Genomic DNA, 26433 nt, shown 5'->3' with positions numbered 1-26433 from the left:
ATCGCGGGAGCCAGCGCCGAGCTGGCTTGCCGCGATGGAGACAGAGCCGTCATAGAAGCGACGGGAGATCCGACTTGGATTCCCGCCAATTCTACACGTGTGCGGCGTTTGTTATGAATCCTGAGGGGGAAGTCCCCGCCGGATTTTAAATAAAAATCCGGCATGGGTCCCCCCCTCAGGAGCATACCGGGCCCTTAGGTCTGTTATGGGTTGTAAGGAGAGCCCCCCCTACAATCCATACCAGACCCGTATCCAAAGCACGCTACCCGGCCAGCCAGGAAGGGAGTGGGGACGAGCGAGCGCCCCCCCCCCCTCCTGAGCCGTACCAGGCTGCATGCCCTCAACATGGGGGGGTTGGGTGCTCTGGGGCAGGGGGCGCACTGCGGCCCCCCCACCTCAGAGCACCCTGTCCCCATGTTGATGAGGACAGGGCCCCTTCCCGACAACCCTGGCCGTTGGTTGTCGGGGTATGCGGGCGGGAGGCTTATCGGAATCTGGGAGCCCCCTTTAATAAGGGGGCCCCCAGATACCGGCCCCCCACCCTAAGTGAATGAGTATGGGGTACATCGTACCCCTACCCATTCACCTGCAAGAAAAGTGGTAAAAACACAAATAAACCACACAGTGTATTAAAATATTTTATTTTTCTGCTCCGGAGGCCGCCCCCTGTCTTCTTTATTAGCTTTTTTACCAGGGGGGGCTCTTCTTCTTCCGCTATCCCGACGGGTCTTCTCCGCTATCCGGGGGGTCTTCTCAACTCTCCGGGGTTCTCCTTCTGTCTTCTCCGCTATCCGGGGGGTCTTCTCAACTCTCCGGGGTTCTCCTTCTGTCTTCTCCGCTATCCGGGGGGTCTTCTCAACTCTCCGGGGTTCTCCTTCTGTCTTCGCCGCTCTCCGTTGTTGACTCGGCGCACCCCGGTTCTTCGTCTCGCGAGACGTCTCGCGAGACGAAGAACCGGGGTGCGCCGAGTCAACAACGGAGAGCGGCAAAGACAGAAGGAGAACCCCGGAGAGTTGAGAAGACCCCCCGGATAGCGGAGAAGACAGAAGGAGAACCCCGGAGAGTTGAGAAGACCCCCCGGATAGCGGAGAAGACCCGTCGGGATAGCGGAAGAAGAAGAATTGGCGGGAATCCAAGTCGGATCTCCCGTCGCTTCTATGACGCGCTTGCTGGGATGTGCTGTCACTATTCCAGTGAGTGCGAGATCTCGGCACCATGTCGCCGAGTATCAGCGCGACGCTGTCGTGCTAAAAGCACAATATCACAAACACCTACTGTACTTGATCGATGCATATAAATGCAGCATTAGGCCTCACGGTCCGCAAAACGGGGTTCCGTGATTTGTTTCCGTTTTTGTTTCCGTGTGTCTTCCTTGATTTTTGGAGGATCACCAGACAAGAAAAGTGAAAAAATAAAAATCTAAGTCAAGTTTGCCTTGAAAATGATAGAAAAAAAACGGACACGAATCACGGACGCGGATGACAATCTTGTGTGCCTCCGTGTTTTTTCACGGACCCATTGACTTGAATGGGTCCGCGAACCGTTGTCCGTGAAAAAAATAGGACAGCTCATATTTTTTTGACGGACTGGAAACACGGATCACGGACGCGGATGACAAACGGTGCATTTTCCGAGTTTTCAACGGACCCATTGAAAGTCAATGGGTCCGCAGAATATCACGGAACAACGGACACGTACCCCAACAAAGGTCCTGTGCATGAGGCCTAAGTCTCCCACCCTGTGAGGTTTATTCACAGGGCCATAGTTATAACAAGTTAAAGAAAAACTCTACAAAACCTAAGCATTGCAATCTAACTCCTTAAAGGGGTTGTCCAGAATTAGAAAAGCATGGCTGATTTCCTCCAAAAACTTGCACCGAATTTATCACAGGGGCTCAGGCTGGATGATGAATGTGGTGCAGGGATAGACACTTTTCTCTGACTCTATAACAACTCTTGGTTGGCTTGCTGTGAGAGTTTAAGCCAGAATTCTGGGGAAATTTTGGTGCAAAATGGTATTTATCTCTGGTAGTACCCCCTTTTCCACATAGCGCTAAGAATAGGACATGTTCTATGTTTTTGCAGGTGCCATGGAATGGATATACGGAAATATACAGCACACGGTGTGCTGTCTGCATCTTTTGCTTCTTCTGCATCTTTTGGGTCCACATCCGACCCATAAAAAATGCTGATCGGATGTGGACAAAAATTATGTTTGTGTGCACGAGCCCTAACACTCTTAATATCAGACATTGCATGAGACACTTCCAGACTAACTCACAGGTAAGACAATGGTAGAAGAATTGCATTGCACCCACACTGACTCCGGACCCATTCATTTCTATGGGGCTGTGCATATGAGCGGTGATTTTCACACATCACTTGTGCGTTGCGTGAAAATCGCAGCATGCTCCTCTTTGTGCGTTTTCCACGCAACGCAGGCCCCATAGAAGTGAATGGGGCTGCGTGAAAATCGCAAGCAAGTGCGGATGCGGTGCGATTTTCATGCACGGTTGCTTGGAGACGATCGAGATGGGGACTCGATCATTATTATTTTCCCTTATAAAATGGTTATAAGGGAAAATAATAGCATTCTTAATACAGACAATAGGGCTGGAGGGGTTAAAAAAACTAAAAAATTATTTAACTCCCCTTAATCCACTTGCTCGCGCAGCCCGGCTTCTCTTCTGTCTTCATCTTTGCTGTGCACAGGAATAGGACCTTTGATGACGTCACTAAGCTCATCACATGGTCCATCACATGATCCATTACCATGGTGATGGATCATGTGATGAGCGCAGTGACGTCATCAAAGGTCCTATTCCTGTGCACAGCAAAGATAAGGACAGAAGAGAAGCCAGGCTGCGCGAGCAAGTGGATTAAGGCGAGTTAAATTATTATTATTATTTTTTTAACTCCTCCAGCCCTATTGTACTATGCATTCTGTATTAAGAATGCTATTATTTTCCCTTATAACCATGTTATAAGGGAAAATAATAAAATCTACACAACACCAAACCCAAACCCGAACTTCTGTAAAGAAGTTCGGGTTTGGGTACCAAACATGCCGATTTTTCTCACGCGCGTGCAAAACGCATTACAATGTTTTGCACTCGCGCGGAAAAATCACGCATTTTCCCGCAACGCACCCGCATCTTCCCCGGCCCTAAAACATGACGCCCGTGTGAAAGAGGCCTAAGAGAGAATGTCCAGCAATCGCATCAATCTTAAACTACACTGCTCAAAAAAATAAAGGGAACACAAAAATAACACATCCTAGATCTGAATTAATTAAATATTCTTCTGAAATACTTTGTTCTTTACAGTACATAGTTGAATGTGCTGACAACAAAATCACACAAAAATAAAAAAATGGAAATCAAATTTTTTAACCCTTGGAGGTCTGGATTTGGAGTCACACTCAAAATTAAAGTGGAAAAACACACTACAGGCTGATCCAACTTTGATGTAATGTCCTTAAAACAAGTCAAAATGAGGCTCAGTAGTGTGTGTGGCCTCCACGTGCCTGTATGACCTCCCTACAACGCCTGTGCATGCTCCTGATGAGGTGGCGGACGGTCTCCTGAGGGATCTCCTCCCAGACCTGGACTAAAGCATCTGCCAACTCCTGGACAGTCTGTGGTGCAACGTGACGTTGGTGGATAGAGCGAGACATGATGTCCCAGATGTGCTCAATTGAATTCAGGTCTGGGGAATGGGCGGGCCAGTCCATAGCATCAATGCCTTCGTCTTGCAGGAACTGCTGACACACTCCAGCCACATGAGGTCTAGCATTGTCTTGCATTAGGAGGAACCCAGGGCAACCGCACCAGCATATGGTCTCACAAGGGGTCTGAGGATCTCATCTCGGTACCTAATGGCAGTCAGGCTACCTCTGGCGAGCACATGGAGGACTGTGCGGCCCTCCAAAGAAATGCCACCCCACACCATTACTGACCCAATGCCAAACCGGTCATGCTGGAGGATGTTGCAGACAGCAGAACGTTCTCCACGGCGTCTCCAGACTGTGTCACGTCTGTCACATGTGCTCAGTGTGAACCTGCTTTCATCTGTGAAGAGCACAGGGCGCCAGTGGCGAATTTGCCAATCTTGGTGTTCTCTGGCAAATGCCAAACGTCCTGCACGGTGTTGGGCTGTAAGCACAACCCCCACCTGTGGACGTCGGGTCCTCATATCACCCTCATGGAGTCTGTTTCTGACCGTTTTAGCAGACACATGCACATTTGTGGCCTGCTGGAGGTCATTTTGCAGGGCTCTGGCAGTGCTCCTCCTGTTCCTCCTTGCACAAAGGCGGAGGTAGCGGTCCTGCTGCTGGGTTGTTGCCCTCCTACGGCCTCCTCCACGTCTCCTGATGTACTGGCCTGTCTCCTGGTAGCGCCTCCAGGCTCTGGACACTACGCTGACAGACACAGCAAACCTTCTTGCCACAGCTCGCATTGATGTGCCATCCTGGATAAGCTGCACTACCTGAGCCACTTGTGTGGGTTTTAGACTCCGTCTCATGCTACCACTAGAGTGAAAGCACCGCCAGCATTCAAAAGTGACCAAAGCATCAGCCAGGAAGCATAGGAACTGAGAAGTGGTCTGTGCTCACCACCTGCAGAACCACTCCTTTATTGGGGGTGTCTTGCTAATTGCCTATAATTTCCACCTGTTGTCTATCCCATTTGCACAACAGCATGTGAAATTGATTGTCACTCAGTGTTGCTTCCTAAGTGGACAGTTTGATTTCACAGAAGTGTGATTGACTTGGAGTTACATTGTGTTGTTTAAGTGTTCCCTTTATTTTTTTGAGCAGTGTGTATTCAGTGTAGGGGGCCTGGCCTATGAGGAGGCTTTTTATAGGATTGGATAACCCCTGTAACAAACCACAGTGTGGAGGCGATTGGAGGAGGTTTCTTGCAAGGGAAGCTTATTGGATTTTTTCTCTGACCTCTGTCAAACCTCATGGCCATTGAAAATTTTTTGCGGAATTGTACGATTTAGGCCTCTTTCACACGAATGTGTGCGCTCCGTGGCCGTATTGCGGACCCCATTTTCGGATCCGCAATACACAGGCGCCGTTCGTGGGCATTCCGCATCACGCATGCGGACCCATTCACTTGAATGGGTCCGCAAATCCGGAGAATGGAACCCTACGGAAGCACTACGGAGTGCTTCCGTGGGGTTTCGTCCCGTACTTACGTTCCGCAAAAAGATAGAACATGTTCTATATTTTAGCGGAACGGGTGGATCGCGGACCCATTAAAGTGAATGGGTCTGCAAACCGCTGAGGCTGCCCCGCGGTTGGTGTTCGTGCATTGCGGCCCGCAGCAGGGCCACATGGCGCACACGTTCGTGTACAAGAGGCCTTATTGTTGTAATCAGATGGCATTAATTCATATTCATCAGGAGGTTCTAAGGGAGAGGAGCTTTATAGACATAAATCTGTATTTCAATACAAAGTACTGAATACGAGGACACATTTAGGGCCATTTATCAAACTGGTGTAAAGTAGAACTGGCTTTGTTGCCCAAAGCCACCAATCAAATTCCACTTTTCATATTTGACAGCTACTTTGGAAAATGAAAGGTGGAATCTGATTGGTTGCTATGGGCAACTAAGCCAGTTCTACTTTACACCAGTTTGTTAAAATACCCCAATTGTGTCCGAAAAGCATCAGCATTAATGTGACCTTCCTTTTAACTTTTTTCACTTCAATATATACTGCTCAAAAAAATAAAGGGAACACTTAAACAACACAATGTAACTCCAAGTCAATCACACTTCTGTGAAATCAAACTGTCCACTTAGGAAGCAACACTGAGTGACAATCAATTTCACATGCTGTTGTGCAAATGGGATAGACAACAGGTGGAAATTATAGGCAATTAGCAAGACACCCCTAATAAAGGAGTGGTTCTGCAGGTGGTGATCACAGACCACTTCTCAGTTCCTATGCTTCCTGGCTGATGTTTTGGTCACTTTTGAATGCTGGCGGTGCTTTCACTCTAGTGGTAGCATGAGACAGAGTCTACAACCCACACAAGTTGCTCAGGTAGTGCAGCTTATCCAGGATGGCACATCAATGCGAGCTGTGGCAAGAAGGTTTGCTGTGTCTGTCAGCGTAGTGTCCAGAGCATGGAGGCGCTACCAGGAGACAGGCCAGGACATCAGGAGACGTGGAGGAGGCCGTAGGAGGGCAACAACCAGCAGCAGGACCGCTACCTCCGCCTTTGTGCAAGGAGGAACAGGAGGAGCACTGCCAGAGCCCTGCAAAATGACCTCCAGCAGGCCACAATTGTGCATGTGTCTGCTCAAACGGTCATAAACAGACGTTTGGCATTTGCCAGAGAACATCAAGATTGGCAAATTCGCCACTGGCGCCCTGTGCTCTTCACAGATGAAAGCAGGTTCACACTGAGCACATGTGACAGACGTGACACAGTCTGGAGACGCCGTGGAGAACGTTCTGCTGTCTGCAACATCCTCCAGCATGACCGGTTTGGCATTGGGTCATTAATGGTGTGGGGTGGCATTTCTTTGGAGGGCCGCACAGCCCTCCATGTGCTCGCCAGAGGTAGCCTGACTGCCATTAGGTACTGAGATGAGATCCTCAGACCCCTTGTGAGACCATATGCTGGTGCGGTTGGCCCTGGGTTCCTCCTAATGGAAGACAATGCTAGACCTCATGTGGCTGAAGTGTGTCAGCAGTTCCTGCAAGACGAAGACATTGATGCTATGGACTGGCCCGCCCGTTCCCCAGACCTGAATCCAATTGGGCACATCTGGGACATCATGTCTCGCTCTATCCACCAATGTCACGTTGCACCACAGACTGTCCAGGAGTTGGCAGATGCTTTAGTCCAGGTCTGGGAGGAGATCCCTCAGGAGACCGTCCGCCACCTCATCAGGAGCATGCACAGGCGTTGTAGGGAGGTCATACAGGCACGTGGAGGCCACACACACTACTAAGCCTCATTTTGACTTGTTTTAAGGATATTACATCAAAGTTGGATCAGCCTGTAATGTGTTTTTCCACTTTAATTTTGAGTGTGACTCCAAATCCAGACCTCCATGGGTTGAAAAATTTGATTTCCACTTTTTAATTTTTGTGTGATTTTGTTGTCAGCACATTCAACTATGTAAAGAACAAAGTATTTCAGAAGAATATTTAATTAATTCAGATCTAGGATGTGTTATTTTTGTGTTCCCTTTATTTTTTTGAGCAGTGTATGAGGGGTATACAGGCATGCTCTTAGATAGCTGAGCTTGTCTGTGCAGGTTGAGACATGTCTGGACATGCAACACAAACAGTAGCAGTTCAGTCTGATGAAGGCACTGGAAGTGACAGGATGCTAAGTGCAGTAGAGTGCGGGTCTACAAAGAAAGTGAAGGACTTGGAGCTTCATTCCATGACTAAATTCCTTACAAGGGAAGAAAAGAAGCCTAAAGGAACCCATGAAAGGATGATTGCTGTATATGGTGATTACGCACCTTCCTACTAGTACCAAGTAAAGTTTTCGGCCAAGCAGTTTAAATGGTGTAGAGAATCAATTGAAGATTACTCCAGTTCAGGGCAACCTGTCGAGACGTCATCAGAGGAAATGTGCTGTAAAGTGGAGGCCATGATTTTGGAAGATCGTCAGGTCAAAGTTAGTGTTATAACTCATCAATTAGGCATTTCAGTTGGCACAGTTTCCAGTATCATTCATGATTTTTTGATGATGTCAAGGTCAGTTCCCAGTGGGTGCCACAAATGTTGACTCCTGAGCAGAAAAGTTGTCATCAGCAACTTAGTCAAGAGAATTTAAACATGCTTAGAGATAATCCAGGAGACTTCTATTCTCCAATTATTATAGGTGATGAAACATGGGTCCACCACCATGATCCTGAGACTAAACAAGAGTCCATGCAATAGAGGCAGAAGGGATCACTAACTCCAAAGTAATTTCTTGTGCAGCAGTCAGCTAGAAAAATCGTGGCAACAGTTGTTTGGGATACAGAAGATTTTTTATTTTTATTTTTGCTAGAATTCATGCCACAGGAAACAACAATTTCTGGAGACACCTATGCTTCAATAGTAAAGGTGAAACGGACGGCCTCCACCTAGGGCGCCTGAAAACGCGCGTCCCAGGTGTAGGAATGGCCGAGTGGTAGAGGGCGGCCTAAAATGTCCTTTTATGTTGTATGAGTGTCACAGTGCTCCTACCTGGATACGGCTGGACCCCAGGCATTGGCTCCGAAGCAGCAAATAGGGAGAAATAATTGAGGAATTTGAAGAAATTATTGAGTCCAGACCTTGTGATGAAGTTGAATAGCAGCTTTACTTTGGTAAACTTTCATCAGACACAATTTTCCAACTTTGTCTTGGTCCCAGCAGGCTTTGGCATTAAAACTCTGGCAGGCAAACTCAACTCTGCTACATCTGGTGCTCTCTGGCTCTGCTGTACTGACAGGGTAGCTGTATAACTTATCTTCTTCTGTATGCTGCAACTTCTCTTTGTAGTCTATCTCTTAATTATGCCAGGGAACTCTCCTCCTGGCTCCTGAGGCTTTAAGCTGTGGCCTCCATATCCAGCAGAGCTGAAGGTGCTCTGGCTGACTTCGGCACATCCAGCAGAGACACAGCCCAGCAGACCTTCCTTTCCCTAGCAGGTGGTAAGCTAGACTGACTAGAACTGGTCCCCACCCTTATTGCAGGAAGTGGGACTCGCCCACTCCTCTCCAGAGGGGGGTTAGAATGGAATTGAAAGTTCCATTCTACCTAAGCATAGCTCTGCCGAGTTTGCTGCCACCTGCTGGTGAACCAGGCACATTACACGTGAACACAACAGTTGCAAACATTAGAAATGCACAGTGTGGAGGACCTTGAATAAATACATAAGATGACTTTATGTTAGACCATTAAGGACAGTAGCAGTGTGTAGGAGTTGTAACCGTCCTCGGCTTGTGCTTAGGTTACGCTCTTAGGCTAACGTGAAAAGTTAAAGTGCTGCATAAGAACATACATAGACTAACATAGAGATGGCTACCACTAGGTTCCTGCCAGTATGATTAGGGTGTCTATTCATAGTTTTCCCTCTCTGTAATAACCAGAGAACCAAAAAGACTGCACCAAGCGCTCAAATACTCCACGACATAGCCAAAGTCGTATATGGAGCATGGGGTTGTAATGTACTGTAATCCCTACACGTTACTATGAGACACCTGCAAATAGAAGGGTGGCTTCATCCTGTAATCCCTTCCTAGCACCAAGTTCTATAAAAAGCTTTTCGCACGGTCACCTTGATAACTAAAAAGGTAGCTAAACATACATATCCATAAGGCCGCGCACTAAGCCTTAGGACCCCCGGAAGTAGGAGGAAGAGTCGGTTCTCTCCCATAACTCCCACAAGGGTTAATCCCTCTACACACGCACACATTTTTAGCAACGGGGATACCCTGCTTGTGACGTACATTAACATCCTCAGAGGCAGTCCATATGAGCTAGAAAGTAAGGTGCTAGCTATCTGGCAAACTATATTATGTCCAGAGTACATTTGTAGTGCATAAGATCACAGTGTTGTACCTGTAAAAGAGTACATACAATAGGCTAAATACTTGAATGTTGCTGAACCTCTAAAACAGAAGCACAAAAATACTGCAAATATATTATGCCATACCATAGTGCAATCAAATTCACGTTAAGAGTCTTTTCCTTTAGTGCTGGTGGATTAAGTGCACCAAACTGGAACAAATAATGCCAAAGTCATTTGTAATTCACATGAGGTGGTAAGGTCAATATTTGTAATCCACATTGGTGTAATGGAAAATAGCAGCAATGGTAATAAGAACCCTTTTAGCAAAAGGGGCTCCCACTTAACCTGAGAAGGGGGGGGGAAAGGAATTGGGCGCAGACGTGCGAAACTTGGAGTCAGTTTCTAGCAGATGGGTGGAGTCCTTACATAATATTACCCTCTAGGTGAGGACCAAACAAGGGCAACAAGAACACACAAACGGGCCAACCAGTTCTCACCCTTCAGACACAGTTCACTTTGTGGCTCTAGTAGTTCAAGGAATGGTTTTCTTCACAGCACGAGGTCTCTTACAGGAGTGCTGGAAGTCTTCCTCCTGGGTCCCATAGTTGAGGGGGCAAAAGGCCTTCTTTAAGCGGCACAACATCCTCATCGCTGTGACTGCTAGCTCTGGTACTCTCTGCAGCTTTAACTCCGGCAGAAACGTAATCTGCGGTCCCCTGCTGGCCATTCTGTGGCAGAACTTGGAATTGAAGGATCACCCTCCTCTGGAGGATCCTCTGTAAGGCCTCGTGCACACGACCGTTGTGTGCATCCGTGACCGTTGTGCCGTTTTCCGTTTTTTTTCGCGGACCCATTGACTTTCAATGGGTCAGTGGAAAAATCGGAAAATGCACCGTTTTGCAGCCGCATCCGTGTTCCGTGTTTCCTGTCTGTCAAAAAAATATGACCTGTCCTATTTTTTTGACGGACAACGGTTCACGGACCCATTCAAGTCAATGGGTCCGTGAAAGAACACGGATGCACACAAGATTGGCATCCGCGTCCGTGATCCGAAGATCCGTCTGCAAAAAAAACTTTTTCAGAGATGAGTTTTCACTTCGTGAAAACTCAGTTCCGACAGTATATTCTAACACAGAGGCGTTCCCATAGTGATGGGGACGCTTCTAGTTAGAATATACTACGAACTGTGTACATGACTGCCCCCTGCTGTCTGGCAGCACCCGATCTCTTACAGGGGCTGTCATCCGCACAATTAACCCCGAAGGTGCTGCACCTGAGGGGTTAATTGTGCATATCATAGCCCCCTATAAGAAATCAGGGGCTGACCCCCCTCCCTCCCCAGTTTGAATATCATTGGTGGCCAGTGTGCGGCCTCCCCCGGCCACCCCCCTCCCTCTATTGTAATATCATTGGTGGCCAGTGTGCGGCCTCCGTCGGCCCCCCTCCCCCCACTATTGTAATTTCATTGGTGGCCAGTGTGCGGCCTCCCCTCTCCCCCCCCCCCTCCCGATCATTGGTGGCAGCGGAGATTCCGATCGGAGTCCCAGTTTAATCGCTCTGGGGCTCCGATCGGTAACCATGGCAACCAGGATGCTACTGCAGGCCTGGTGTCACAGCCAGACAGCTGAGAAGCTCTGACAGGAGCTTTCCAGATCCTCCTTCTTGAATTTCTTTGTTTTGGTTTAGTTCCTCATCTTGTTAGTCTATCTCAGCTGTCATGCAGTTGGACTGATTGCTGCCTTTTAAGTTCCTCCCCATAATGCAGTAGTGTGCGGCTTATACAACTTCCTGGAGTGTGTGTGCATGCTGTTTCTATTTCCCAGTCATCTGCAAGATAAGTGTTGTTCCTTTATTTGTTATTTTCTGTCTGCTGTATTTTAGGAGACCCTGACTCCCTCCGTGTCTAGTGTAGGGAGCCGGTGGTCGTGTCCCCTCACTATTGTAGGGTATTCAGGTATTAGATAGCCGAGGTACGTGGATATGCGCCCATCCACCTTTGGGGTGTTCGCATAGGCTGAGCAGTGAGGGAAAGTTGCAGATCTTATGCAGGGGTCTCCCTTTTGTTCCTTAGTTGTGGATCCAGTGAGTCATTGATTGTATTACATTGTCTTGTTTCCTGTACACCATCCGTGACATTATAAGCCGCCAAAAACCGTCTCAAGCATGGATCCGGTTTCACTTTTGGCTGAACGCTTCCAGGGTCTTTCATTGGAGGTAGCTGATCTCCGTAAGACTTTTTCTCAGTTTCAAGTGACCGGTTCAGCTTGCGTTCATGGAGTTTGTTCTGAGCCTAAGATCTCGCTCCCGGATACGTTCTCCGGGGGTAGTGAGTATTTTGTGCGTTTTAGAGAGGCTTGCAAACTCCATTTTCGCCTTCTTCCCCACTCCTCTGGTGATGAGGAACGGAGGGTGGGGATCATTATATCGCTGCTCAGGGGTAACGCTCAGTCCTGGGCCTTTTCGCTGCCGGAGGGGGCACGGCCCCTCCGTTCAGTGGATGAATTCTTTTTAGCCCTGGGTCAGATATATGATGATCCGGATCGTATTGCTCTGGCTGAGTCTAGACTACGTCTGTTATGCCAGGGTAAACAATCCGCAGAGATATACTGCTCAGAATTTCGGAGAAGGGCAGCTGATACTGGTTGGAATGATGCTGCACTACGAAGTCAATTTTGCCATGGTCTTTCAGAGGGATTGAAAGATGCATTTGCCTTTCATGAGAGACCTACCTCCTTGGATTCTGCTATGTCTCAGGCCGTTCGTATTGACAGGCGTCTTAGAGAGAGAGGAGAGATCTCTCCTTCCTGTCATACTCAGTCCCGGGACAGTTCAGCGGTCTCATTTTGTGCGCAGGGGTCTCAGTCGCTGTCAGCCCCTTCTGAGCAGGAGCCCATGCACCTGGGGTTGATTGCCTCTGACAATAGAAGATTCAGCCCGCATGGGAGGGTTTGTTTTTGTTGTGGAGGTATAAATCATTTGGCAAATATTTGTCCCTCTAGGAGATTTAGGCAGTCTTCTGGGAGTAATAAAGAAACAAAAAGGAAAAAATCTTTTAAAAATGTTCCGTCTGTTACTATTGGCAGGGTTGAGGCGGAAATTGAAGGTTTTCCGTTTGCTTGTAGTTCCCGTTTTGTCCTGCCTGCTAGGGTGGCGCTAGAGAGCAAGATCATTTTTTGTGAGATTTTTGTGGATAGTGGAGCAGCTGTCAATCTCATTGATAATCAATTTGCAATAACTCATGGTTTCCAGGTATGCACTTTGGGAAAGGATATTCCTGTTTTTGCTATTGATTCCGCTCCACTTTCTCAGAAATCATTAAAGGGCATAGTTCACAATATCCGTTTAATTGTGAGTGATGCTCATGTTGAGGATGTGTCATGTTTCGTCCTTAGCGGTTTGCCTACTCCTCTAGTGTTGGGGCTACCCTGGCTCACTAAACATAACCCCACCATTGATTGGCAAGCGAGACAAATAAATGGTTGGAGTGACTTTTGAAGAGAGAATTGCCTCATAACATCTGTTTCTGAGGTTTCTACTAAGACTGTACCACCTTTCCTCTCTGAAGTTTTGGATGTCTTCTCTGAGAGTGGAGTTCAGGATTTGCCTCCGCACAGGGAGTATGATTGCCCTATTAATCTCATCCCAGGCGCCAAGCTGCCTAAATCTCGTTTATACAATCTCTCCCAACCTGAGAGGGTCGCTATGCGTGCTTATATCTCTGAGAGTCTGAGAAAAGGACACATACGACCCTCGAAGTCACCTGTTGCCGCTGTTTTTTTCTTTGTTAAGAAAAAAGATGGTTCTTTAAGACCTTGTCTGGATTTCAGGGAGCTGAACAGTATCACTATTCGTGATCCTTATCCGCTTCCTCTGATCCCGGACCTGTTTAACCAGGTTGTTGGGGCTAAAGTCTTTTCCAAATTAGACCTAAGAGGTGCATACAACCTGGTTAGGGTCAGAGAAGGAGACGAATGGAAGACGGCTTTCAATACCCCTGAGGGCCATTTTGAGAATTTGGTTATGCCTTTTGGTTTGATGAATGCCCCAGCCGTTTTTCAGCATTTCGTGAACAGCATTTTTTATCATTTAATAGGAAAATTTGTATTAGTGTATTTGGATGACATTTTGATTTTTTCTCCTGATTTCAAGACTCATAAGGAACACTTACGTCAGGTCTTGCTCATCCTGCGGGAGAATAAATTATATGCGAAACTGGAGAAATGTGTGTTTGCGGTTCCAGAAATTCAATTTCTGGGGTTTCTTCTCTCCGCTTCTGGTTTTCGCATGGACCCCGAGAAGGTCTGCGCTGTGCTTGAGTGGGAGCTTCCTGAGAATCAGAAGGCGCTGATGCGTTTTTTGGGCTTTGCCAATTATTACAGGAAATTTATTTTGAATTATTCCTCTGTTGTTAAACCACTCACTGATATGACCAGAAAGGGGGTATAATTTTTCTTCCTGGTCGGTAGAGGCGCGTAAGGCCTTTTCTAATATCAAGGAGAGTTTTGCTTCCGCTCCCATCCTGGTACAACCTGATATTTCGTTACCCTTCATAGTTGAGGTTGATGCTTCTGAGGTAGGGGTGGGTGCGGTCTTGTCTCAGGGTTCCTCTCCTGCCAAATGGCAACCGTGTGCCATTTTCTCAAAGAAACTCTCCTCCGCAGAGAGAAATTATGATGTGGGAGATAGGGAATTGTTGGCCATCAAGTTGGCTTTTGAGGAATGGCGCCATTGGCTAGAGGGAGCCAGACACCCTATTACCGTGTTTACTGACCATAAAAATCTGGCCTACTTGGAGTCAGCCAAGCGTCTGAACCCGAGACAGGCCAGATGGTCTTTGTTCTTTTCAAGGTTTAATTTTGTTGTCACGTTCCGCCCTGGGGTTAAGAATGTGAAGGCAGATGCCCTGTCACGTTGTTTTCCGGGAGGTGGGAATTTTGAAGACCCGGGTCCCATTTTGGCTGAAGGTGTGGTGGTCTCTGCTCTTTTTCCTGAATTGGAGGCAGAGGTGCAGGCAGCCCAGTCAGAAGCTCCTGATCTTTGTCCTCCTGGGAGGTTGTTTGTGCCTCTCGCTTTGAGACACAAGATTTTTAAAGAACACCACGATACGGTCCTTGCTGGGCACCCGGGGGCAAGAGCCACACTGGATCTCATCGCTCGGAGATTCTGGTGGCCTGCGCTTCGTAAGTCGGTTGAGGGTTTTGTGGCAGCTTGCGAGACTTGCGCTCGTGCCAAAGTCCCTCATTCACGACCATCAGGTCCTCTCCTTCCTTTGCCCATTCCTTCCCGTCCTTGGACACATCTGTCCATGGACTTCATAACGGACTTGCCTCGTTCCTCGGGGAAGTCTGTGATTCTGGTGATGGTGGACCGTTTTAGCAAAATGGTGCATTTTATCCCTTTTCCTGGTTTGCCCAATGCTAAGACGCTGGCGCAGGCATTTATTGACAACATTGTCAAATTGCATGGTATTCCTTCAGACATAGTCTCTGATAGGGGCACGCAGTTTGTTTCCAGATTCTGGAAGGCTTTCTGTTCTCGCTTGGGGGTTCGGTTGTCATTCTCTTCTGCTTTCAATCCGCAGTCGAATGGCCAGACAGAGCGCGTCAATCAGAATCTGGAGACATATCTGCGCTGTTTTGTGGCGGAGAATCAGGAGGATTGGTGTTCTTTTTTGTCCCTTGCTGAGTTTGCTTTAAATAACCGTCGTCAGGAGTCCTCTGATAAGTCACCATTTTTTGGTGCATATGGGTTTCATCCGCAGTTTGGGACTTTCTCGGGAGAGGGGTCTTCTGGTTTGCCTGATGAGGACAGATTCTCCTCGTCTTTGTCATCTATTTGGCAAAAGATTCAGGATAATCTAAAGAGCACGAGTGAGAGATATAAGCGTGTGGCAGATAAGAGACGTGTGCCTGGTCCGGACCTGAATGTTGGTGATCTGGTGTGGTTGTCTACCAAGAATATCAAATTGAAGGTTCCCTCCTGGAAGTTGGGTCCTAGGTTTATTGGGCCTTACAAGATCCTGTCTGTCATCAATCCTGTTGCCTACCGTCTTGATCTTCCTCAGACTTGGAAGATCCATAATGTTTTTCATAAGTCCTTATTGAAACCTTATGTTCAACCTATTGTACCCTCGCCTTTGCCTCCTCCTCCGATTATGGTTGATGGAAATCTTGAATTTCAGGTCTCTAGGATTGTGGATTCTCGTCTTGTCCGCGGTTCCCTCCAGTACCTTGTTCATTGGGAGGGTTATGGTCCTGAGGAGAGGATGTGGGTCCCAGTGACGGACATTAAGGCCTCTCGTCTCATCAGGGCTTTCCATAGGTCCCATCCTGAGAAGGTGGGCTCTGAGTGTCCGGAGTCCACTCGTAGAGGGAGGGGTACTGTCACAGCCAGACAGCTGAGAAGGTCTGACAGGAGCTTTCCAGATCCTCCTCCTTGAATTTCTTTGTTTTGGTTTAGTTCCTCATCTCGTTAGTCTATCTCAGCTGTCATGCAGTTGGACTGATTGCTGCCCTTTAAGTTCCTCCCCATAATGCAGTAGTGTGCTGCTTATACAACTTCCTGGAGTGTGTGTGCATGCTGTTTCTATTTCCCAGTCATCTGCAAGATAAGTGTTGTTCCTTTATTTGTTATTTTCTGTCTGCTGGATTTTAGGAGACCCTGACTCCCTCCGTGTCTAGTGTAGGGAGCCGGTGGTCGTGTCCCCTCACTATTGTAGGGTATTCAGGTATTAGATAGCCGAGGTACGTGGATATGCGCCCATCCACCTTTGGGGTGTTCGCATAGGCTGAGCAGTGAGGGAAAGTTGCAGATCTTATGCAGGGGTCTCCCTTTTGTTCCTTAGTTGTGGATCCAGTGAGTCATTGATTGTATTACATTGTCTTGTTTCCTGTACACCATCCGTGACACCTGGTTGCCATGGTTACTTAGCAATATTACAATATTAGAAGCATCATACTTACCTGCTCGCTGCTGCGCTGTCTGTGTCCGGCCGGAAGCTCCTCCTACTGGTAAGTGACAGGTCTGTGTGGCGCATTGCTTAATGATCTGTCACTTACCAGTAGGAGGAGCTCCCGGCCGGACACAGACAGCGCAGCAGCCAGCAGGTAAGTATGATGCTTCTAATATTGTAATATTGCTAAGTAACCATGGCAACCAGGCCTGCAGTAGCGTCCTGGTTGCCATGTTTACCGATCGGAGCCCCAGAGCGATTAAACTGGGACTCCGATCGGAATCTCCGCTGCCACCAATGATCGGGCAGGGGGGGGGGGGGAGAGGGGAGGCCGCACACTGGCCACCAATGAAATTACAATAGAGGGGGGGAGGGGGGCCGACGGAGGCCGCACACTGGCCACCAATGAAATTACAAAAGAGGGGGGGAGGGGGGCCGACGGAGGCCGCACACTGGCCACCAATGAAATTACAATAGAGGGGGGGAGGGGGGCTGACGGAGGCCGCAAACTGGCCACCAATGAAATTACAATAGAGGGGGGGCCGGGGGGGGGGGGCCGCACACTGGCCACCAATGATATTCAAACTGGGGAGGGAGGGGGGTCTGCCCCCTGCTGCCTGGCAGCCCCTGATCTCTTACAGGGGGCTATTATACGCACAATTAACCCCTTCAGGTGCGGCACCTGAAGGGTTAATTGTGCGGATCACAGCCCCCTGTAAAAGATCGGGTGCTGCCAGGCAGCATGGGGCAGTCATGTACACAGTTCGTAGTATATTCTAACTAGAAGCGTCCCCATCACTATGGGAACGCCTCTGTGTTAGAATATACTGTCGGATCTGAGTTTCACGATGTAACTCAAATCCGATGGTATATTCTAACATAGAGGCGTTCCCATGGTGATGGAGGCGCTTCAAGTTAAAATATACCATCGGATTGGAGAAAACTCTGATCCGATGGTATATTAACTCCTGACTTTACATTGAAAGTCAATGGGGGACGGATCCGTTTGAAATTGCACCATATTGTGTCAACGTCAAACGGATCCGTCCACATCGACTTGCATTGTAATTCAGGACAGATCCATTTGGCTCCGCACGGCCAGGCGGACACCAAAACGACTTTTTTTTCATGTCCGTGGATCCTCCAAAAATCAAGGAAGACCCACGGATGAAAAAACGGTCACGGATCACGGAAAAACGGAACCCCGTTTTGCGGACCGTGAAAAAATACGGTTGTGTGCATGAGGCCTAAGTCTTTGCTTTTTCCTGGTAGGTGACAGGTTCTCCGGACAGCAATAAAGGATAGACCTTTGGTCTTTCATAGCAAGGAGCTCCGCATTTGGTGGTGGTTCTGGAGTGCACGGAGCAGTATCAGGGGACTTTTCACTGGTGGATAGGTCACTTTTGGTGGTTGGAGGATCTGGTAGTGTCATACCAGGTGTGCTGTCTTCAGCAGGTGGCTGAGAGGAAGTCTTGGAGGCTTCATGCAATTTCCTTTCTCTGCCCTCTTTTTCCTCCACAAATATACACTGCTCAAAAAAAATAAAGGGAACACTTAAACAACACAATGTAACTCCAAGTCAATCACACTTCTGTGAAATCAAACTGTCCACTTAGGAAGCAACACTGAGTGACAATCAATTTCACATGCTGTTGTGAAAATGGGATAGACAACAGTTGGAAATTATAGGCAATTAGCAAGACACCCCCAATAAAGAAGTGGTTCTGCAAGTGGTAATCTCAGACCACTTCTCAGTTCCTATGCTTCCTGGCTGATGTTTTGGTCACTTTTGAATGCTGGCGGTGCTTTCACTCTAGTGGTAGCATGAGACGGAGTCTACAACCCACACAAGTGGCTCAGGTAGTGCAGCTTATCCAGGATGGCACATCAATGCGAGCTGTGGCAAGAAGGTTTGCTGTGTCTGTCAGCGTAGTGTCCAGAGCATGGAGGCACTACCAGGAGACAGGCCAGTACATCAGGAGACGTGGAGAAGGCCGTAGGAGGGCAACAACCCAGCAGCAGGACCGCTACCTCTGCCTTTGTGCAAGGAGGAACAGGAGGAGCACTGCCAGAGCCCTGCAAAATGACCTCAAGCAGGCCACAAATGTGCATGTGTCTGCTCAAACGGTCAGAAACAGACTCCATGAGGGTGATATGAGGGCCCGACGTCCACAGGTGGGGGTTGTGCTTACAGCCCAACACCGTGCAGGACGTTTGGCATTTGCCAGAGAACACCAATATTGGCAAATTCGCCACTGGCGCCCTGTGCTCTTTGCAGATGAAAGCAGGTTCACACTGAGCACATGTGACAGACGTGACAGAGTCTGGAGACGCCGTGAAGAACATTCTGCTGCCTGCAACATCCTCCAGCATGACCGGTTTGGCATTGGGTCAGTAATGGTGTGGGTGGCATTTCTTTGGAGGGCCGCACAGCCCTCCATGTGCTCGCCAGAGGTAGCCTGATGCCATTAGGTACCGAGATGAGATCCTCAGACCCCTTGTGAGACCATAGGCTGGTGCGGTTGGCCCTGGGTTCCTCCTAATGCAAGACAATGCTGGACCTCATGTGGCTGAAGTGTGTCAGCAGTTCCTGCAAGACGAAGGCATTGATGCTATGGACTGGCCCGCCCGTTCCCCAGACCTGAATCCAATTGAGCACATCTGGGACATCATGTCTCGCTCTATCCACCAACGTCACGTTGCACCACAGACTGTCCAGGAGTTGGCAGATGCTTTAGTCCAGGTCTGGGAGGAGATCCCTCAGGAGACTGTCCGCCACCTCATCAGGAGCATGCACAGGCGTTGTAGGGAGGTCATATAGGCAAGTGGAGGCCACACACACTACTGAGCCTCATTTTGACTTGTTTTAAGGACATTACATCAAAGTTGGATCAGCCTGTAGTGTGTTTTTCCACTTTAATTTTGAGTGTGACTCCAAATCCAGACCTCCATGGGTTTAAAAATTTGATTTCCATTTTTAATTTTTGTGTGATTTTGTTGTCAGCACATTCAACTATGTAAAGAACAAAGTATTTCAGAAGAATATTTAATTAATTCAGATCTAGGATGTGTTATTTTTGTGTTCCCTTTATTTTTTTGAGCAGTGTATATATATGTATATATGAAACCGGACTGCACTCCAGATAAAAATAAGTGGTTTATTCACCCATGTGGTGTAGGCAACGTTTCAGCTCATACAAAGAGCCTTTTTCAAGCAGCCTTTGTATGATCCGAAACGTTGCCTAAACTTTTCTTTAGAGTTTAAAGCAGTTTCAGCACTATAATAAAATAATTTACTTACAAAAGAAGCTGTTCAGTTGTCTGCTGTGCAGTCCTCTGCTTGCTTCCGCGGATCTTCCCCTCCTTTCAGTCTCTCCATAGTGCACAGGTGCACTGTTATGGGGGATCTGTGGATGACACAGTGTTATGGGGGATCTGTGGATGACACAGTGTTATGGGGGATCTGTGGATGACACAGTGTTATGGGGGATCTGTGGATGACACACTGTTATGGGGGATCTGTGGATGACATATGACTGAGGAGGGCTATCAGGGGACATTATACAGGGGTAATTTAACTGAGGGGTATCAGGGTAAATTATACAGGGGGTAATATAACTGAGGGGTATCAGGGTACACTATACAGGGGTAATATAACTGAGGAGGGCTATCAAGGACATTATACAGGGGTAATTAAGTTATATTACCTCTGTATAATGTCCCCTGATAGCCCTCCGAAGTTATATTACCCCTGTATAATAATGTCCCCTGATACCCCTTAGTTATATTACCCCTGTATAATAATGTACACTGATACCACTTAGTTATATTACCCCTGTATAATAATGTACACTGATACCCCTTAGTTTTATTACCCCTGTATAATAATGTACACTGATACCCCTTAGTTATATTACCCCTGTATAATAATGTACACTGATACCCCTTAGTTATATTACCCCTGTATAATAATGTACACTTATACCTTAGTTATATTACCCCGCCCTGTATAATTTAACCTGATACCCCTCAGTTATATTATATAACTGAGGGGTATCAGGGTACATTATACAGGGGTAATATAAGTGAGCAGGGCTATCAGGGACATAATACAGGGGTGAGGGGTAAGATAAGTTATATTACCCCTGTAAAATGTCTGATAGTAGCCTAGTCCTCCTCAGTTATATTGCCCCTCATGTACCCTGATACCCCTAGTTATATTACCCCCTGTATAATTTACCCTGATATCCCTCAGATATATTATATAACTGAGGGATATGAGGGTAATACAGGCGACAACAGAGGATTCGTAGCACTGTGGGACAGGGGGGGTACATACTTCTTTTTTTATATGCCCTCACCTCACCAGCTAGCAGGCGGCCAGGCACGCAGGGTACTCAGATCAACTCAGCCTGCGCCGCACAGCACGCACTCCCTCTCTGCCTCCGGCAGGTCCGGGACTCCGCCCCCCTATTTGAATACTAGCCACCGGCAGCCCACAGCCAAGTATTGCAAATGAATTGACAGCGCGGCGGGCGGCGGCAGCCAGCAAAACAGACAAGGGGAATCAGCTGGGGGGCAGTGCGCACGGAGGTGACGAACCTATTAGGGTGTGCCCAGGCACACCCGCTGCGCACGCCTATGCCTTTCTTCCTCTTTCTTTATCAAGTTCTGTAATGCACTCCTACTGCGGGCCTTCCATCGTGAAAGGTCATTTTGCCATGTGTCATCCTGCTCTTGGAGTAGATCACTGACATTCACTCCTGAATACCATGGGAGCCAAGGTTCCCCAAAATGGTATGGCATGATGCAGATGGCTGCAGCTGTTGCTGATGGATCACTGCGGTCCCGGTGGGTGATATCTTCGCTTCCAGACATGGCTTTTGATACCCTGTACCAGACTAGAGGCGTCAATGTAAGCTAGATTGCAATTTAAGTGTGCGTTGCTATGGGCAACGGTGGCAGAATTGGTGCGTGGCTCGTTTAACCCCTTAAGGACACAGCCTTTTTACACCTTAGGACCAGGCCATTTTTTGCAAATCTGACCAGAGTCCCTTTAAGTGCTGATAACTTTAAAACGCTTTGACTTATCCAGGCCGTTCTGAGATTGTTTTTTCGTCACATATTGTACTTCATGACACTGGTAAAATGAAGTCAAAAAATTATTTTTTTTTGCACCAAAAAATACCTAATTTAACAAAAATTTGGAAAAATTTAGCAAATTTCAAAGTTTCAGTTTCTCTACTTCTGTAATACATAGTAATACCCCCAAAAATTGTGATGACTTTACATTCCCCATATGTCTACTTCATGTTAGAATTGTTTTGGGAATGATATTTTATTTTTTGGGGATGTTATAAGGCTTAGAAGTTTAGAAGCAAATCTTGAAATTTTTCAGAAATTTACAAAAACTAAATTTTTAGGGACCAGTTCAGGTCTGAAGTCACTTTGCGAGGCTTACATAATAGAAACCACCCAAAAATGACCCCATCTAAGAAACTACACCCCTCAAGGTATTCAAAACTGATTTTACATACGTCGTTAACCCTTTAGGTGTTGCACAAGAGTTATTGGCAAATGGGGATGAAATTTGAGAATTTCATTTTTTTGTCTAATTTTCCATTTTAACCCATTTTTTCCACTAACAAAGCAAGGGTTAACAGCCAAACAAGACTGTATCTTTATTGCCCTGACTCTGCCGTTTACAGAAACACCCCATATGTGGCCGTAAACTACTGTACGGCCACACAGTGGGGCGTAGAGGGAAAGGTGCGCCGTATGGTTTTTGGAAGGCAGATTTTTATGGACTGGTTTATTTACACCATGTCCCATTTGAAGCCCCCCTGATGCACCCCTAGAGGAGAAACTCCCTAAAAGTGACCCCATCTAAGAAACTACACCCCTCAAGGTATTCAAAACTGATTTTACATACGTCGTTAACCCTTTAGGTGTTGCACAAGAGTTATTGGCAAATGGCGATGAAATTTGAGAATTTCATTTTTTTGCCTAATTTTCCATTTTAACCCATTTTTTCCACTAACAAAGCAAGGGTTAACAGCCAAACAAAACTGTATCTTTATTGCCCTGACTCTGCTGTTTACAGAAACACCCCATATGTGGCCGTAAACTACTGTACGGGCACACAGCGGGGCGTAGAGTGAAAGGTGCGCCGTTTGGTTTTTGGAGGGCTGATTTTGCTGGACTGTTTTTTTGGCACCATGTCCCATTTGAAGCCCCCCTGATGCACCCCTAGATTATAAACTCCATAAAAGTGACCCCATCTAAGAAACTACACCCCTCAAGGTATTCAAAACTGATTTTACAAACTTTGTTAACCCTTTAGGTGTTGCACAAGATTTAATGGAAAATAGAGATACAATTTCAAAATTTCACTTTTTTGGCAGATTTTCCATTTTAATATTTTTTTTCCAGTTACAAAGCAAGGGTTAACAGCCAAACAAAACTCACTATTTATGGCTCTGATTCTGTAGTTTACAGAAACACCCCATATGTGATCATAAACAGCTGTACGGGCACACAGCAGGGCGCAGAAGGAAAGGAACACCATATGGTTTTTGGAAGGCAGATTTTGCTGGACTGTTTTTTTTTACACCATGTCCCATTTGAAGCCCCCCTGATGCAACCCTAGAGTAGAAACTCCAAAAAAGTGACCCCATTTTAGAAACTACGGGATAGGGTGGCAGTTTTGTTGGCACTAGTTTAGGGTACATATGATTTTTGGTTGCTCTATATTACACTTTTTGTGCGGCAAGGTAACAAGAAATAGCTTTTTTGGCACCGTTTTTTTTTTTGTTATTTACAACATTCATCTGACAGGTTAGATCATGGGGTAATTTTATAGAGCAGGTTGTCACGGACACGGCGATACCTAATATGTATACAATTTTTTTTATTTATGTAAGTTTTACACAATGATTTCATTTTTAAAACCAAAAAAATGTTTTAGTGTCTCCATAGTCTAAGAGCCATAGTTTTTTCAGTTGTTGGCCGATTATCTTAAGTAGGGTCTCATTTTTAGCGGGATGAGATGACGGTTTCATTGGCATCTATTTTGGGGTGCATATGACTTTTTGATTGCTTGCTATTACACTTTTTGTGACGTAAGATGACAAAAAATGGCTTTTTTTACACCGTTTTTATTTTTATTTTTTTACGGTGGTCATCTGAGGGGTTAGATCATGTGATATTTTTATAGAGCCGGGCGATACGGACGCGGCGATACCTAATATGTATACTTTTTTTTTATTTATGTAAGTTTTACACAATGATTTCATTTTTGAAACAAAAAAAATCATGTTTTAGTGTTTCCATAGTCTAAGAGCCATAGCTTTTTCAGTTTTTGGGCGATTATCTTGGGTAGGGTATGATTTTTGCGGGATGAGATGACGGTTTGATTGTTACAATTTTGGCGTACATGCGACTTTTTTGATCACTTTTATTACCTTTTTTGGTAAGTAAGGTGGGCAAAATTTCAATTTCATCATAGTTTTTTATTTTTTATTTTTATGGTGTTCACCGTTCGGGTAAAAAAACATGACCGTTTTATAGATCAGGTCGTTACGGACGCGGCGATACCAAACATGTGTAGGGAATTTAATTTTTTTCATTTTTTATCAGTGATAAATGTGTTTTTTGATTTTTACTTTTTTTTCACTTTTATTCACTTTTTTTTGACCCAGACCCACTTGGTTCTTGAAGATCCAGTGGGTCTGATGTCTGTATAATACAGTACAGAACAATATATATTGTTCTGTACTGTATTTTACTTACACTGAACAGATCTATGCTTTCAGCACAGATCTGTTCAGCACCATGGACAGCAGGACGCCTGAGCAGGCGTCCTGTTGCCATGGGAACCCTCCCCGTCTGCTCAGAACTTCGCAGACGGGGAAGGGTAAGCACGGGGCTGAGGGGGGCTCTCTGTGGGCTCTCTCCCTCTCCATCGGGGGGCTGCAAAGGCACAGCAGCCCCCCGATGGAGAGGGAGGGAGCTCCCTGACGATGACAGTTAACTTTTTCCATACAGCGGTCCGTACGGACCGCGGTATGGAAAGGGTTAAACGGCTGACATCTGCACAGATGTCAGCCGTTTATACCAGGGTGCCAGCAATGTGCTGGCACCCTGGTATACCCACTAGAAACCAACGATTATACAAGGGGAGGCGGGCGGGGGATCGCGATCCCGCCTGCCGCACCGCCCGCCTCCCGCACCGCCCACACCGCCCGCAACCCTCCCCCTGCACCTCCCGCCACCATAAAAATCATTCGGGGGTGCAGGGGGGGGTGAATAAAACTTTTTTTATACATATAAAGTTTCTGATCCCCGCGGTCAGGGACCGCAGCGATCAGAAACTGCAGAAATCGCAGCAAACCGCAGGTCTGAATTGACCTGCGGTTTGCCGCAATCGCCGACATGGGGGGGTCACGGGACCCCCCCGCGCATTTAGCCTAGGTGCCTGCTCAATGATTTGAGCAGGCACCGGGTTCCGATCACTGCCAGCCGCACGGCAGTGATCGGAAATACATAGGACGTACCTGTACGCCCTGTGTCCTTAAGTACCAGGGCACAAGGGCGTACCTGTACGCCCTATGTCCTTAAGAGGTTAAGAGTCACTGCAACTGCGCAATTTTGGGGAGTATGAGGCTATGGCAAGCAGATTATAGCCCGTAACAGTCTTTGGCAAGGTTATTTTCACCAGCAGTACTCACTCTGGACATTGCTTCTTAGGATCCAGGGAAGCTGGAACTGTATTTTCCCTTTTCCAAGATGGCCACCTCTTCCACTTCCTGTAAGGGGTACAGTTGGTTTCTTTGTCCTCCTGGGAACTTGTACTGAGCACTTTAGTTCCTTCTGCTGTAAGAATGGTTCTGTGGAGGTGGGCTGTTTGGTTCCCTCCCCTCTGCTGGGTGGATGTCTTCCTCTCAACACAGGATTCTCAAACCCAAGATGGCAGATTAACCCCTGTTATGCCACAGTGCTGCAACCGATGCAGATTCACACTCTCTAGCAGTAAGTAGATGCTATAAAGTCTCTTGTAGGGGGGTTTTACAGATAGAGGGGGCCTTCCAGGCGCAAAAGTAGATCCTGTTTCGTGATGCCAAAACTGCAATGGGCGGCCTCCCCCCAGGGCCCTACTATAAATTGCGTGTTCCAGGTGTAGGAGTGGTAGAGGGCGGCCTAAAATGTCCCTTTATGTTGTATGAGTGTCACGGTGCTCCTACCTGGATACGGCTGGACCCCAGGCATTGGCTCCGAAGCAGCAAATAGGGGGGAATAATTGAGGAATTTGAAGAAATAATTGAGTCTAGACCTTGTGATGAAGTTGAATAGCAGGTTAACTTTGGTAAACTTTCATCAGACACAATCTTCCAACTTTGTCTTGGTCCATGCTGTAGGAGCCAGCCCCGTAATATGGTGGCAAAGAGGTCAAAAGGACCTGGCCATGTTGCAGGTGTGTTGCTGCTTCATGACAATGCACCAGCTCATAAGTCTTGCAAATCACAAGCTGCAGGGAATGCAGCTTCATGTAGCTTAACTATTCACCCTACAGTGCAGACCTGGCTCCCAGTGATTACTTTCTTTTTCGAACCTGAAGAAATTTCTGTGTGTGCAATGATTTCCTGATGATAATGCAGTCAAAGAGGTGGTAACCAGGTTCCTGCAGCAGCAAGAAGTCTGCTTCTATTCTGAAGGCATCTGATCACTGTAGACGAAGTCGAATGAGTGTGTTGAAGTCAAGGGGGATTACATTAAAAAGTAGTAAGTTACATTTTCTCAAAAATTTTTGTTTTAATATATTACGGTAGATAACTTATTGAACATGGGTGTCTAAGCTGTAGTCTCTCACCTACAGTAGGGTCTGTAAACTGTGGCTTGCTGGTCACTCTGCTGAATACAAAACTCTGTAGCTTTTCTGATATCTATTTTGGTGTTCTTGCAG

The 26433-nt window shown here is 46.9% G+C and overlaps 1 protein-coding gene across 1 annotated transcript in view; it reads left to right on the top strand.

Moving 5' to 3' along the window:
• LOC121005826 overlaps window positions 1-26433 on the top strand; it is a 301607-nt gene that overhangs the window by 73356 nt on the left and 201818 nt on the right. The gene's annotated exons all lie outside the window — the stretch shown is intronic.

The sequence above is a fragment of the Bufo bufo genome, chromosome 1 (genome assembly GCF_905171765.1).
Source record: "Bufo bufo chromosome 1, aBufBuf1.1, whole genome shotgun sequence".
Classification (NCBI taxonomy): Eukaryota; Metazoa; Chordata; class Amphibia; order Anura; family Bufonidae; genus Bufo; species Bufo bufo.
Note: the sequence above shows the minus strand (reverse complement) of the source record. Positions and strands in the feature narration are given on the sequence as shown.